A 16018-nucleotide genomic window follows, 5' to 3' on the forward strand; every position below is an offset into this window, starting at 1 on the left:
GACGTACTTAACATCCCGCAGCGTCGCGGCGGGCGCGACCGTCCTTCCTTCCTTTCACCCCCTCTGCTCCCTTCTCTCTCCCTCTTTATTCTACCCTGAAGTAACTCCTATCTCGCGCTTCGCTATCCTTCCTCTTCCTCTTTCTCTCTCTCCACCTCGAAACGCGCGTTCTCCCGCTCGAGAATGACGTGGGACTGACCCTCCACGACGCGGAGGGCGACTAACGAGGGCCCACCGTGATTTCGTCCCACCCGGAGCGTGGATTTCGGCCTCCGCCGCGAGCGGGTCTTGGGAACGGATTATCGGGCAGGATGTTAACGGCCGCGTCTCTCGATCACGCGGGACGGACGACTTTGAGACGGGCGGCTCGCAAATACGTCTGATAGCGCGCGATGTGTTCCACACGAGGAACCGACGAGAACTCGTCTTCTCCTTGGTATTATGCATTATACATTATGCGTAACATCTCTATAATTTGCGTTTGTCAGTTACTTCCTCTATTATTATCCACGTCTTTCTACTTTGCCTGTGTTATCGCATGGTCATTTGACCATAAAATATAAGTACGCAGCACGATATAAATAACGATAAGGTTTTTTTTTTAAGATATATTTGTGGGGTAGGGCTTACAGAGTTAACTCAGCAATGTCGACGTGTAAATTATACCTACCAGTTGCAGTGCGACAAAATTATCGCCGTCGTTGCACGCGTGAAACGTATACGTAGTTTGCAATTATGTTAGTTTATATAAAAAAATATATTTTACGATCAAATTAAAAAAAATTAGATCCGTATTTTTTTTGTACTAACACGCAAATAAACGAAAGAAAAATAGAAACTGTTTCGCGTGTAATCTCAACGCGATGGAATCTCAAAGATTGCAACGTTAACCCAACAAGCGGGAGTATCTCCAGCGAATCAGAGATAGTTTATCGAGTATAGGTCGAATTGTCGAAGGACACATATGGAAGACGACGATGGCTGCCATAGATAATGTCGTAGATGATTATTGATCCATATATTACAGCGATAGAGGAATATCGCGTCTATTACATATAGATTATTATCTACAACCCGATTTGAAAATCAATTTAGCTATCAATGTAATTGCGGTAATCTCGATGACAACTAGCATCGCCCGATATTATCTTTCCGTTATAAATATCATTAAATTGCTAAGATTAAAAACTGTTACACGCGAAAGGCAAGTAAGAATTCTGTCCTGTTTTCTTCTTCAATTAATTATTTTAATTATTTCTTTTAATAAAATTGAGATGTACTTTGAATAACATATTACACTTATAAAAAGTAGATAAAGATAAAAGTGCTAGAACTTCAATTATCTCGCATATGAAATTGAGCTAATTATAATTTTATTTCTATTTAGACTACCAATGTTTCATGAAATTTTTATAAGTTGAAGTAATTAATTTCAGTCATTATTAATAATTTTGAATTATGAATTTATTGTCGAATAAGAGTATTGTTTTTATCATTAGAGTTGAAGTTAGTGTTTATACGAGTTTTTGTGGACAAAAACTGAAATTTCAGACTGCAGCTTATTGTCGCCGTGATCTTTTGTGCGAATTGACGAATAAAGAAAAAGCGAGCGTGTACGCATACGTTCCTATTGAATAGCTTCAATTTAAAGAGAACAGAATCGAGGACCGCTGAATTTTGTGGCGCATTTCATTTTTGTTCGTTTCTTTTGTGTTCGTGGTTTTTAGCTGATAGAATCGCTCCACCAGATGCATCCGACGGACGACGGATCGTTATACGCGTACCTTGTATTTTTTGAATGTATCTTCAAATTCTTTGACTTTCAATCGTCACGTGACGATAAAAAAAAATTGAAAATAGTATTATTTATTTACCCCAATTTTATGAAAACACATTTGGATATTATTCAATGTTGTAGGAACACTATTCGTTCGTTGTTATACTAATGTCTTTGATACTATTTGTGAAATACAATTTTTAACCCCCTGCTCTATTATTAGGAAAACTTTCACTTATTAATTGCGAATGAAAGTTTTAATTGCCATTATTATATAAAAATAAACGTAGCAAGAGTCACTATAAAAAAGTTTATCTTACATTACGTACCTCACATGTACGCAGTATATAAGTCGCTGTCATTTCTATATGTCGTAAATCGATATTACCTGTCGATTTGTGATGCAAATTTGAATTTATATAATACCGAGAAACAATTTGCTTTCACCGAGCGACTCGTCGCTTTCGTGCCTTCGAAATTTCACAGAAGCGGATTTCGCGAGCCTGTAATGTGAACACCGATAATTGTAATAAATCGCGCCAACCAATTTACCACGCTTAGCAGTACACGACGATACTAAATTGTGCGCGACTGCATGCAACGTGTAATCCAATCCTACCGACATCCTGCCTATCTAGATTGCCGCGGATTAATAGTCGTTACTTCACATAAGTAGCATAACTGAAAAATACGTGCCGCGTAAACACGACGTGTGCGTATGAGGAACAATTGTCTCGGTACTCGGAGGCAATCACGTCGCGTAGGATTGATGCGACTCTCGTAACAGTGTTTTTGATATTGATAAATTAATATGAGAACTTGAGGAACGAATTCCACCTGTCAACAGTTTTCTACGATTGTAAAGGGTATCAAGGTGTCAAGAGGGAAAATGGGAGAGGATAACCAAATAATGTTCTCAAATTTGTAACTTTATTTTACACGCTGTCTGTAGGCTATTCAAAATAAATGCATGACGGAAGGCTACACAAAAAAAAAAATTCTTTCAGCATTTGTGTCGTTATTTTCCTATCGAGCGCTTGATTAGATGTTTTCGTTCATAACTGCTTAATTTTCAACATTAGGCATCCGAATGACTAAGCTTCGAGTTGTAACTCGTCCAAGGCACAATTCACTCACGAAGATATACGAAAGATGTGAGACTTTATGCTCTTCGGAAACAGGCATAATAATATTGGTTGTCAATCACTCGTAATACGGGAAACAATTGGTCTCCTGCCTCTCTCGCTACGAGAAAGATGAACTTCGAACGGATCGGAGAACACGCTCTTCCAAAGTGCCTATTTGTTTCGCGGACACCCTGTATTTAATTCTAATACACGACATCACGCGATACCGCTCCGGCAATTAAAGAATAGTAGAGAAACATTTATTGAATCAATCAAACCAGTGTGAAAGCCGGCGGCGGTCGAGCATCCGCCGATTGCGAGGCTCGCAAACTCTCATTCACCAAAATCAGTAAAATCTTTTTAGAGTCCCCATAAGTTCAATTTAGCGGGCAGGAGCGGTGCTGACCGCTCTTCCCGGCCAGTTCGACCAACCGGACCGTTCGTTCGTTCGTTCGTCCGTCCGTCCGTCCGCGACCCTTTTTCTTCCTCTTCTTCTGCGTCTTCGCTTCTTCTTCTCGGCCTTCCACGTCGGCTTTTCTATCCCGATACAAAGAGGCGCGAGCGAGCCTAATTATTATGATAGCTCGCCACCGGATTCTGTCGGTCCCTTTGATCTGCCGCCGTTTAGCATGATCCCCCGATATTTAGGTAGGCTCTGTTGTCCAGGAAGGCTTGGAGGGGGCACCCTCGTGCAGTAAAAGAGGAGAGAGACGATGTACGTGCGTGTGCGTATACGTATGTGACCGATGGCGAGGGGGGGTGGAAGGCGGGAGGTAGGATTTAGGGAAAGAATCATCGGCGGGACAGGAACGCGATAAACTATCCATCAATGAGGATTTTTTTTAGAAAAGTTTACGCCTGTGTGTCTCCGTCTCCTCCCCTTCTGTCTCCTCCGCCCTCGTTTCTTACCCTCTGTCCCGCTTGATTGCTTCCAGCGGCCACCAGTTTCGTCGTTCCCGGGCCACACGCGAACGCGGATTACATTAAGACATTTTTTACAAAGTAAGAAAGGCCGACGTTTAATTGATAATTTCTTCTTTTTCACGCGCCGCCGTCTGTTGGTATGCGCTCCGAGCGATAAAAAAACGGCCTGCCTTTTATGCGTGTAACGAGACGATCGATATTTGATACTTTTATTAATATTCAATTATAGAATAGCGTCTTTTTCTTTCTTCTTGCGAGTGTGCAGACACAGATATCCTTACATTGCACAGCTGATAAATTTGTGAAAATTAAGTGAAAACAAACCACTGAAATTTTTATGTCACTTTAACACGAGATAAATATGTTAGAGTGTGAAATATTGTACAAAAATCAATTACACAAAATATATAACACTTTGACACAATTTGGCAACACATCGTGAAGACATGTTTTATTTGATCATTTATGTTCCATATATATATCTCATTAATTGTAACGTTTTAACCTTGTTGATTAAATGTTGAATATTAATCTAACACAAAATATTCAAGTAATATAATTACATTATGTTAAATTAATGTTCGAGTATGTTCAAAATTTTACACAAAAATTTTAACAAGAACTGATTTTAACATAAATACAAATGTTTTCTACTGTATAACATGTTTCACATATTTAATGCTAATATTATATGACTATGTCATTTGAATATTTTGTATTAAATTGCTCAATAAGATTAAAATAATATAATTTATGTGATATATATGGATTATAAATTAACAAATAACATAAAAATGATGTTCTTTTGAAACATAAATTCCAATATGAGTTAATAAATTGTGTCAACACATTAAATGTTAATTTTACTGAAGAAACATATGTCTTAATATCTACTCTTAATATTATCTTTTTATTTTTGTGTAACATTTCTAATATTTGTATTTCTATATATGCGTTTAAAATTTATTATATACGAAAGAAACAGTTTTGCTGAAATATCTAAAAATTTAGCTAGATATAGATCTGAAAATAAATTTTTGCTACACTATCCAAATAATTACGTGAGATGCTGATTGTTAGAATGTCAAAACTTTTTGCAGCATTACTCATCATTGAACATCCTTCGTAATTATTTTGATAATTCAACAAAATTAGTCACACAGATCCGAGTTAGCTAAATTCTTAGTCACTTTAGCAAAACGCTCCTCTACTCTTTCCGTGCACTATTGAAATCGTAACTTTGCCGTTGTTCATGTTTCCATCACGTAGCTGTTTGTAGCTTTAGAAAAACACCAAAGAATAGTATAATGACATATTCTAATAATTTACGAAGTTAATCGCATACAATATTACTAGCTATCATGCTCAGTTTATGAACCCTTTGTCAAATAACTTTCTCCTGTGAACACGTGACATTTGTCGAAATGTCAAAAGGCCATCACATGCATGCGTTATTGAAATTGGGACGCGAATCTATCCGCTTTTCAGATCAATTCTGTCAGACTCGCTTGCGCATACCGCGTGATGGTTGGTTCGATGCATCTGTTTAGCACACGCTAGATAAATCGATGAAAATTTATGTGAGAGTCGTATAAATATTATTTTTATGCACGATGAACTTCAATATTTCTTACTTTTCGTCAATTCGAAACTTCGTGTTTTACTAACTCTTAATTATGAAGTTGATTCGGACGTTTATAACACTTTAATATCACCTTAATAGCAAATACAAGGAGATTTGAGTTTAGTGTTTATATATTTACGTTCGTTTTAGCAGCATCTTTTTCTTTTAGAACTTCAATATAGATGTTGGATCGCTCTTTGCGCAAAGTAAATTTTAAAAGAGCTTTTCGCAGCTTTGTATCATTTGGACCAGTGATGCGCAACCTGTGGCCCGCGGCCGCATGATCATCGCTGCGGAATACGCATCACATAATGCGTATAGAATATGCACTACCAAAGTAGACACTATGCAGGGCACAAGAGTTTGCCTACTTCTGAAAATAGCCATTTAAAATAGCGGTTTAAAAAAAAAAGGTTGCGCATCACTGATTTGGACGATTCTCGTAATGTGTCTGCATAGAAACGAAAGATCCCCCCGGTGAGGCAAGTATAATTGTCCAAACAAGCGCGTTAACATAAAACGCGACGCTAAATAAAGACGCGTCCTGTATAAACACAGCACTAATTCACCTCGGTGCTACCTGAAGTCCCCGGTCTGCTTAGTTATTTTACCCTCGTACCGGGTAAGATCCGGCGGTACGCATTTGTGCACACGTCGCACGATGCATGCAGGCATAGTATTTTATTCCGTGTACTCCGCGCGACGCGGAGAAGGAAGTTCAGTCGACGCTAACGACAGAGAGTCGTACGGTGCGGTGCACCCTATCCTCCCCCCCCTTCCAGAAGTACGTTAACCGACGTGCTCGCGTAGATAGCGAGTTCGATCGCGCTCGGGTAGACGGCAAGTCTCCGTCGCGCTGCCGCCGGCCCATCCCGTCGCTATGTCCTCCATATTAGACGCGATACGTGTATTTAGTCGTAATTGACGAGAGTTCGGGACAGGTCACGGAGGCGCGGAAGGCTCGACGGCGCGGCACGGCACGGCTCATGGGCGGCCCCCTCCCACCCTTCGCGTACGATGCAACGTGCGTCGGGTGCGTGTGTGTGTCGGTGCATCCCCGCTGCAGCTCCGCCGGTTCCACCAGCGCGACTCGCCGTTCGCCCATGCCCGCCGCGCTAGCCCCACTTCGCGTACCCGGCATGTCTACCCTCCCTGTCGCGCACTCGGCGAAACGCGTTCCCTCTCGGCGCGGCGCCTCCGCTCGCTCGGCACAGCGCGTTCCGCTCGAGCACCGCCTCGTCCGCCAGCCGATTGGTCGAGCGGCCCTTTGACGCTCGCCCCGTAAATCGATTTATATCGCGAGGGATTTTTGCTCCCTTCCTCTCCGCGCGCCTCCGCTGCCAGCCTGCTCGAACGAGCGAGCGGACGAACGCGCCGCTGATACGATAAAGCACCGAAATTTTCACGCTCTCGCGAAACGCGTCTCGAGCTTTTCGTCGCCCCTTCCTCTCTCCCCCTCTCCCCCCTCCTGTGCTCCGATCTCTCGCGCGAAGCTTGTGCAAGACGAGAACGTGACTGGCAGTCTCTGTGTTTGCAGTTGATTATAATACGAAATATATGTTGTTTTGTATTGAATCTTTAAAGAGCCGGAAGACGTTGCCCTTCTTTTTAATCTTCGAAGAAACCGATTTCTAATCGACTGCTATTATTTCCTAAGATAGTTTGCAGACGAGATGAAGGTTAAAAAATTTACAGAGTAAAAATCATAATTAAAATTTTTAATTTTGTCTATATGTTTTATGATTCTCCTTAGAAATTTTATCTCTAAGGAGAATCGTTATAGAAGCTATTTTGTTATTTCAAATTTAAAAAAAAAATGTATTACTTTGCTCTGCAATTTACAATTTCTGCCGTATTGCACACAAATCATATTTCCCAAGTTATATTTACCAACATAAGTGGCCAAGGGTCGAGCGTAAGAAAGGTTCCCGTTCATTGAGACTCGCTAGAAAATGATAATCGAAGGCGCTAGCGAACGATCGTAGCTTTTCTAGCTGTCGAGGTAAATACCTGTAGATGACCAGCGGTCTTTGAGCGACCGAACAATACGGCTGAGTGGCCGCGACCAATCGAACAAACGACTCGGCTTTGTTAACCTCCGCGAAGGTGACTGTGCTCCAAAGCATCACTTATTAGGCACGCGACCCTCGTAGAGCGAAGATGGCTGCGGCACGACTGTGAGTCGAATGGGAAACAATACGTCGTGAGAGAGATCCCCGATCAGCACTCTCGTACAAAAGATTTACTCAGAACTACAAACTCGACGAAATAACACCTCGCGTGAATTATGAGCAAAAGGGCTCTTTTCTCTATTTCCTTTCTGGACCAGCTTGCGCGCAGGGACTCTGGCACTTTTCAAAGTTGGCCAATAAGTTTCATTGTCAAGAGTCGCCGCAACGCGGCAATTTTTTTTACATTACGAAATCTGACTTATTCGCGATCATCAATTTAAAAAAAAAAAGGTTTGCAACCGTAAACAGTGATTATTCCTTACACAATCTAACTTTGAATAGATTTAAGAAAATGAAAGATTGTTTCTTTATATACGTAATTTATTTTGAAGAGATTATGATATCAATTTTGGCTTTGATATCGGTCGATGTCACAAGTTTACACATCTACGTTGATTAATAATAACAATTTTTATGCAAATTTCTATGGGAATATTTTCTGAATGTAAATTGGACATTTTTTAATATCAAGTACTCGAAGAACAAATAGCAACGATTATAAAAGTAACAACTATACAAGTTTTGATATGTAGTATTAACGTACATAGTTGAACAAACTAAAGCATTAGTTGCAATTAATTAAAAGAATAGTTTATTGAACTATGCACATTAATTCTACATATTGAAATTTGTATAATTTTTAATTTGTGTCTTGTCAACAGCCATCTTCGTGATTATAATGTAAATGATTTTTGAGATTTATATTCGTTATACAACTAACAATAAATCGCATAAAATTTTATAAACGCAGATAGCAGTTCTCAAAACCTCTGTAAAAGCAATAAAATGTTTGAATTTATAAGTTGATAATTTAAAATAGGTAATTCTAAATGCATGAAAATCATTTATACATCTACATATATACGAATTTATCATTTGAAAAACATTAGTAAATTTTTGTCGATTTGATTTCGACAAAAATTGATTAATATTTTTTTTTAATGATCAATTCATATATTTTTGCAAATTATATATTAAAACGATCTCACGCGTACACGTGTTTACAATTAATTTGTTTTTAATATTACATCTATTTTTCTCTTAACTTTTTTTTTGCTTTAATGTTGCGGCTCTAATGTTGAATAATAAATACTAACGTCGCTTATTGAGAGGGCGGACCCTAGTCTAGATTTCTTACCGTCAGAAAAACGAGAGAGAATAGGGGACGAGTCGTGCTTCATCGTCCGGAAGTGATTCGATATAGCCTAAGAACGTCTGATGGAAGAACAGCTAGGGAGGTGACAAATTGAATGTCGTCTTCGTCACAGATACTGCAAAATTCCATCTTCTGGTAACACACAGGATCGATAACACCAGTTTTTCCGTTTACGAGTTTAATCTTGAAATACGACGTAAAACTCGATACCCAAAAGTGTATTGCGAAACCGTGAACGTGCTAATAAAATAGTCTCGTTCAGATAAAATATTTCCCTCCGATATTCGTGCGTGATTAGGAGCGGACAATTATATTTAACCGATAGAGCTGCAACGCACTTTTTGAAGATAAACGTTTCATTTATATCTCATTTAAATGAAAAGTTATAATATCGTCGCCGGAAATTTGCTTCAATCCGAATGCGCGCGCGCGCGTTAACAGACAAACGTGAATGGCTTACGACCATCAATCTGGCTATTCACGCAGCAATCAAGGCTCTTTCACGTCTCAGACAAGTCCGACGAGTCTATCGGCGATTCTCGAGGAGCTTTTCTGCACTGATTTTCTCTGGTTTTTGTGCGCTCACACGGGTTGACCTGCGCGCGACAAATCGCTTGGAGTCGTGACATGTAAATCCCAAATTGATGAAAGATCCCCCAAGTACGCTTACGCTGGCTTTCTTCCTGGCTCGCCCCGTCTATGGACGTGCTCGATGAACGCATTAGGCATGCTTGCCTACTTCGGGCAATATCTATGGGTGGGCTCGACGACCCATCGGCAGCAGACGAAGCGGGCGCTCGATGCCCGCAAGCAGCCTTCGCTCCATCGTGGCGCACGACGGTAACAACGCGACGACGATGGCGATGCTTCCTTCGGCCCTCCGGAGGCGTTTATTTGCGAGCGTAACTCTCTCTGAGTCCGATCGATTCGCGATACTCCGGCCGACCTAGAGGTTTCACCGTTCTGCCTTCCACAAATCCTGCCGCGATTTTACGCAACTGCCGTTGCCATTTTGTCGCAATCGCGTTTTAAGCATGCTACACTCGGCCCTTGTTTCCCACATTGGAAAAAAAAATATAAAAACGATATGTCTTTATTCCAGTTCTCGAACTGTTGAATCTGATTTTGGCTTTAAAAAATTTTTTATTTGTCGGGAAGTATTAAAATCAGCGTATGAAGTTGTTAAAAGTATCAAGTACCGTAAATTATTGTTGAGCTTTACTGTTAAAATTCAACAAATTTGCGTTTTCTTGATAGTAAAACGTAAAAATATTATATTTTTCTGCTTTACATATATATACAGATTTCCTTTCATTAAAAATATTTTGCTATTGCAATATTTTACGCTTCGAAGGCCAAAATCGGCATATTTTACTCATACAACTCTTTCACCTCGTGCACTTCTCTCGCGAATAACAAAATATGTGTTCTACGGGTTTTTTTTTACAGTAGCACTAAACTTTAATTTATCTTTTATGCACAAATACTATATATAAAACATGCATTAAATATCCAATTCTTTTACATTATTTATCTACCATTGAGAAATTTGTTGTACATTAAAGATTATGAATGTGACGATAATTTTTTTGATCGAAACGTCTAAAGATAAAAGCCTCTTCAATCTTAAAGTACAACGTTAAATTCTATACCCGAATAATTTGCATCGAAAAAACCGCGAGAAATCATTAAGCGTTGTACGCAAGGACGCTCGCAGCGATGTATTAGCATGATAATGTTCTCGATTAAGGGCGTGCGCGAGAGCTACTTGATTCTTCCTGAGCAGTCTTTGCCGAGGAACACGTTACGAGGCATCTCGATTGAAAGATGGGAGGAGAGCGAGGGGGTACATGGGAGGGGGCGAGAGGGATTTGTGATGGCCTTAAGGGTATATACACGCCCTTCGTGGTGGACCTGCCCTAAACTAGACTGACAATAAGTCCCCGGAAGAGCGAGCGATCTGCCCCCTCGGCTCGGCGACCCTCCGGCAATAATTAGGCCCATTCAATGAGGAGATTTATGTAACTCACCATGATGGAATATCTTATTCCATTCGCGGCACGAGGGAGAGAGAGAGAGAGAGGAGGAAAGAGAGACCAGAGGAAGCGGGACGCCATCACGGGAAGAAGAGCTCGGCAAACCACAGGCAATAATTTATTTATCACATCTATACGGCCGCGCACGACAGATCCGCCGCGGTAAGTCGTTTCAGGGGTTTCGGAGCGGCGAGTGGTGCGGGGGTAATCCGTTTTCTCTCCGACGATCGAACTGTCTCGATCCGCTGAGAGATCGGTTACTCACACGGCGTTGTAGTCGAACTCAATTACATAGTCTGTCTCTCACGAACAGAGGAGAAACGGGTCTCTATGTAGCTCGTATCAGACTGCACATTGAAGGTTGAGAATTGCGAATTGGAGATTAAAATTCAACAAATCAGAACAAAACGCGTGAATGATGTTTCGGCTGTACGATCCTAACGATACCAGATGAAAGTTATCGAAAGTAAAAAAAGTGTATAAACTTCTTAGGTTGTTTTTTTTTCTCTTAATCAACGAAAAATTTTGGTTTTAAAATCAGTTGCAAAGAACAAAACAACGAATAATTTGGTTTATGTAACGTAAACGATCATATTTTTCTGCAGTTTTGGATAAGTAACTTTTAAACGAGTAAGTGGATTTTACATGAATATTTATTATAGTTTTATTACTACGTGTAAAAAATTTCTTATCAAAATTGCAAATAACTACTGCAAAATACGATTTAATGACTGTTGCAAAAAATATCAGGTTGTTATTTTATGTTTTTGATCATTCTTTGAGATATGACATATTTGTATTCTTAAAATCAAATTTATTTGATCGAACTCTATAGAATAACATAAAATAAGAACCTAATATTTTTCGCAACAGATATTAAATCGTATTTTGAAATAATTATTTGCAACTTTGGTAAGGAATTTAAAGACTATAGTAATCCCTTTAATTCGTAATCCTCAATCTCCAATGTGTAATCCGATACGGATTTGACAGAGATAATAATAGCACAGAGATAATAATAGCTAAAGAGTCTCTATACGCTCAATAATCTCGTATAACATTCTTCTAGACAATGCTAAACAAATATAGCTTCCAAACGATCAATAATATTGTATCTAATTTTAAGTGTCTATATAAAGTCCATTTTAGCTTCTCTGATTTACCTGTTTCCATTTTTCAATGTCTTTATATTTTCGTTCCGACTACAGTAGGAATGTGAATATATCAATCGAACGTAAATAAAAATTACTAACTTTTTCTGCGTGCCTACGGGATATTTTTTCCATTTGCGTTTACTAAATCTCTAAGGATTTATAGGACTTCCGAGAGGATTTTAAAATGGCGTTAGATAAATACGTAACTTTTCAGATTGATAGAGTTTAAAAATTCTTTTATCTCGCGAATCGCTGTACGCGCGCGAGAGGCAAACTATTGGGAAGGATAGCACTTCAATCTGGCCTCATTAGACGCCGCCATTCGCTCCGAATCATATATAATCCCGCGACAGTAAAGTTAATTAAATGCTGCGGCGGAAGAAGCTGTCGCGCTCTTGACGCAACTTTCTGATATAAGAGTGACTCTCGTACGGCCGGTCCTTGGAAAAAAATATTTATCGCCCGTCTTTACGAGCATCCTCCGTTGAAAGGGCAATTTCGCATATCCTATGCGTCTCTGGATCGATTAGCGAGATCACCATACGCGTCGCCATGTTGGCTCGGTTGCAACTGCCTCGGCTGAAAATACGCCGGTAACCGCGACAGGAAATACATAAGGAATTTATGACGTCGTACGGCAACCGTGCGTCGAGCGCGCGGTGAACCGCGGTTAGTATCGAAACGCACTTCGCAAACGTTGTTCGAAGCCCGAGGCAACATCGTTTCGAGTCGACGTATTTTCCATAATATGTCGGGGAAGTGTATTGCCGATCGTCGTCTTCGAATCCTTCCAAGAATGGAACACGCGCACATCTCAAGCATTGCCGGGGAGAGCAGAACTACACTCTATGTGCATTATTTCTTTTGCGTATTAATTTTTCATCATTATTTCTTTTGCATATTAATTTTTCCACGATCCGTCCTTTTTTTTTATAATAACAGTTTTACATTGAAACATATAACTCTTACAACAGCTTTGTATGTTGGAGCATATGGTATGTAACTCTTTTCTCAAATTACGAACGAATCAAGATAAAAGCATTCTCAAACGCAAGACATTCATTTATCGAATAATTCTAAACAGATTTTATTTTATCGAAATCTTGACGTAAGCCGCCGAGTTATTAAAAGTTAAATAGCAGATCGTAAAATTACCCAATCGTATTTTCTTTAATGAAGTATCGACTTTAAATACAATAGGGTTCAGAGATACATGCGTTCCTACGAATTGTGTAACATCTTTAGAGACATCAATGTTGGGAAAAAAAATTTATGTGAAAATGTTAAAAAAATAAAAGAAAAAAACCAAAGCTTCGCTTTTTTTTCTTTAAGCCATAAAATAATGTTGTTGACGGCCCCCAGTGATTATGCATCGTTAAACGTTTATCGTCCTGCAACGAGAATGCTTTTTTTTTTACACTTCGGCCATATTTGTTATTTACAATCATAGCGATAGTGTCATGGTTAGAATCGAGCAAACGACCGCCATCGTGCATACGCTTTGCGGGTTAAACCGATAAGAAACTTTTAGAGCTGCTTCCAAGTGCTTCGTGAGTCTATTTTTGCCGAGCATAATGCCAGGTCGTATGAAAGGAGGGTTTATTACAGCCTATTCGAATCGCCTATTGTCATTGCCGTGCATGTCGAAAACACTAACCTCGATAGCGTCTCGCACGCACGCTCAGAACGGTTCCTGACCTTCGAACTTGAATTTAATTGCACTGCACCTTGCTCCCGCTGACGGAGCGAGAAGGAGCATTGACGTCAGAGGAATTCCGTACTGGACACGTGGAAAATGTAAAATTTTGATGACTCGAGCGAGTCATCCTTACACGGAAGGAACAATTTTGCTAGTATCTAAAAATTTAGCTTGATCAGAAGATAATTTTATGTTGGACTATCACAATAATTATGTAATACGTTCAAGCATGATTACACTGCTGCAAAAAGTTTAAGCGTCCACTATATATTTCTTAATGGTTCAATATAGTTATTTTTAGAAAAATTGTTTATTACGTGTGGTACTTTTAGAATAATATCTAAAAAATATACAGATTCTCTGTTTTCATATTAAAAAGAATAAAGATACAGTCAGAGTCCCAGTAAATTATTAAATGTTATTGTAAGCACCAATTTCCTTCAACTTGAAAAAGTTACAGGCAGACAATTTGTTGAAAAACTGAAATATTTAGTCCGATACGTTCAAGTATGCATCAGGTCGATTCAATAATTAGTTGCATTAAAAAAAGTATGTTCATTCATGTCAACATTAAAATATTTGAATCAAGAGTCAACTAAACCGACTCAGTATTTAATTGAATATAACTAAATACTTTGATTTTCAAAAAATTTTTCTTTCAATGTAACAATCTTGATCTACATGCTATTATATTATCGATTTAATTAGTACTATGTTATAAATGCCAAGGAGGATTAAAAAATAATTTGTTGAAGAAAAATAAATTTTTTTCTTCAAGTTTGGTCTCACAACATTTAAAGCAATATTTTTCAGCGCGAAAAAGACATTCAATCTTTCTCTGAAACAAATTGCCTCGCTCCTCCACTTCTCTAAAGCTGAAAGGAAACCACCGCGCCCGAGCGGTCGAGCTAGCGACTGATCGGAGCTTCACGGTGGTTTACAAAACATCGTCCGATGTCATTCCGCACAAAAGCCCGGCGCGGTTCCAGCAGTCAATTCGAGTACCATTTAGGCTCCATTTAACTCGAATCAGTTTCACTAACAATCTTCCCCCAATCTCGGCACGGAGGGGAGAAAGCCGAGGGTTTACCCCCATTGAAGTGCCGAAGGCGACTATGTGGATTTTCGTGAAACGCCGGGGCTGGTGCCCCACGTCGTCGCACGCCGGCCAGAAGCGATCTCTTTGAAAGAAGCCAGAGCTCTATGAGAGCCTCGCACAGTCCCATCAATTTTCCGTCCCTGCTCGCGCCTACCTCGCCCCCCCATTTCGTTATGATTTGACACACACCTCGCGGATCTCCCTCTCCCCCAACCCTCCCTGACTGCCCTTCGATCGTAATGACATTCGGGTCCGTGCCCGGCGCGTCGTGTGACCTCCTGAAACCCGGCCGGGGATGAAGTGCCCCGCGCGGATTCGTCACGCCCGTAGAGCGCGATTCGTCGTTGGACGTGTCTGAATAGTCGCTGATGACTTGATACTCGCGGCATACGAACGATGGAAGCCGGAACGAGCCGTGGCGCCCGCCGCGCCGCGCTCTGCTCTGCTCTGCTCTGCTCTTCTGCTCTGCATCGCTTCTCGCAAGGCGCGTCGCGTTTTTGCAGAGGTACACGAGTTAGAGACCACACAATTTTCTCAGCTGAATAAAATCAACGCAAAGTCGTCGAGCTAACTTTTTCCTAAATACAAAGTTGATCTGCAGCAACACGATGACGAGCAATTTAACTGTTTTAATGACATTTAAATAAATTGCAAATTTTTGTTAATAGACGAATTTGAAATAACTATAAAGAGTGGAATTACGGAAAACGCAAGTAAGTTGAATTGCATCAATGCGCAAGAGTATCGGAAAGAGCATCTTCAAAGCGTAGCGGTAACTGACTTTATGATCGAACGTCGCGTCGTAAATCAACATGCTGTTGATCTACCAAAGTTTGCTCTGAGGATCAACGGCGATAAATTAATATAATGCGATTTTGAAAGAGAAAGATTTCTGGAAATCTCTCTTCGGTGTAAAGTTTGAAAGACGTGATCTAAATTCTCAAAATAACCGCTTTTCCGGTTATCTGACTTAATTTTAGCATAATGATCATATTTTTCAAAAAGAATTAAATTGTTTAATTAGCTTTTTTTTCTTTTTTTTTTCCTCTCTCATAATAATCAGAAATCAAGTGAATATTAAATGTAATTAAAGATAATAGAAAAGGCTGTTAAGAAAGGATATAAAGAAATAAAAAAAATTATCAAGAAGTAACAGTTATTTTAAATTGCAATATCTCGGCAAATAATTAT

The 16018-nt window shown here is 39.7% G+C and overlaps 1 protein-coding gene across 1 annotated transcript in view; it reads left to right on the top strand.

The window, feature by feature from the left end:
• The window catches only part of LOC105203917 (phospholipid scramblase 2), a 129500-nt gene that overhangs the window by 45276 nt on the left and 68206 nt on the right, over positions 1-16018 (top strand). The window lies entirely within an intron of this gene.

Source organism: Solenopsis invicta, chromosome 10, assembly GCF_016802725.1.
Source record: "Solenopsis invicta isolate M01_SB chromosome 10, UNIL_Sinv_3.0, whole genome shotgun sequence".
Lineage (NCBI taxonomy): Eukaryota > Metazoa > Arthropoda > Insecta > Hymenoptera > Formicidae > Solenopsis > Solenopsis invicta.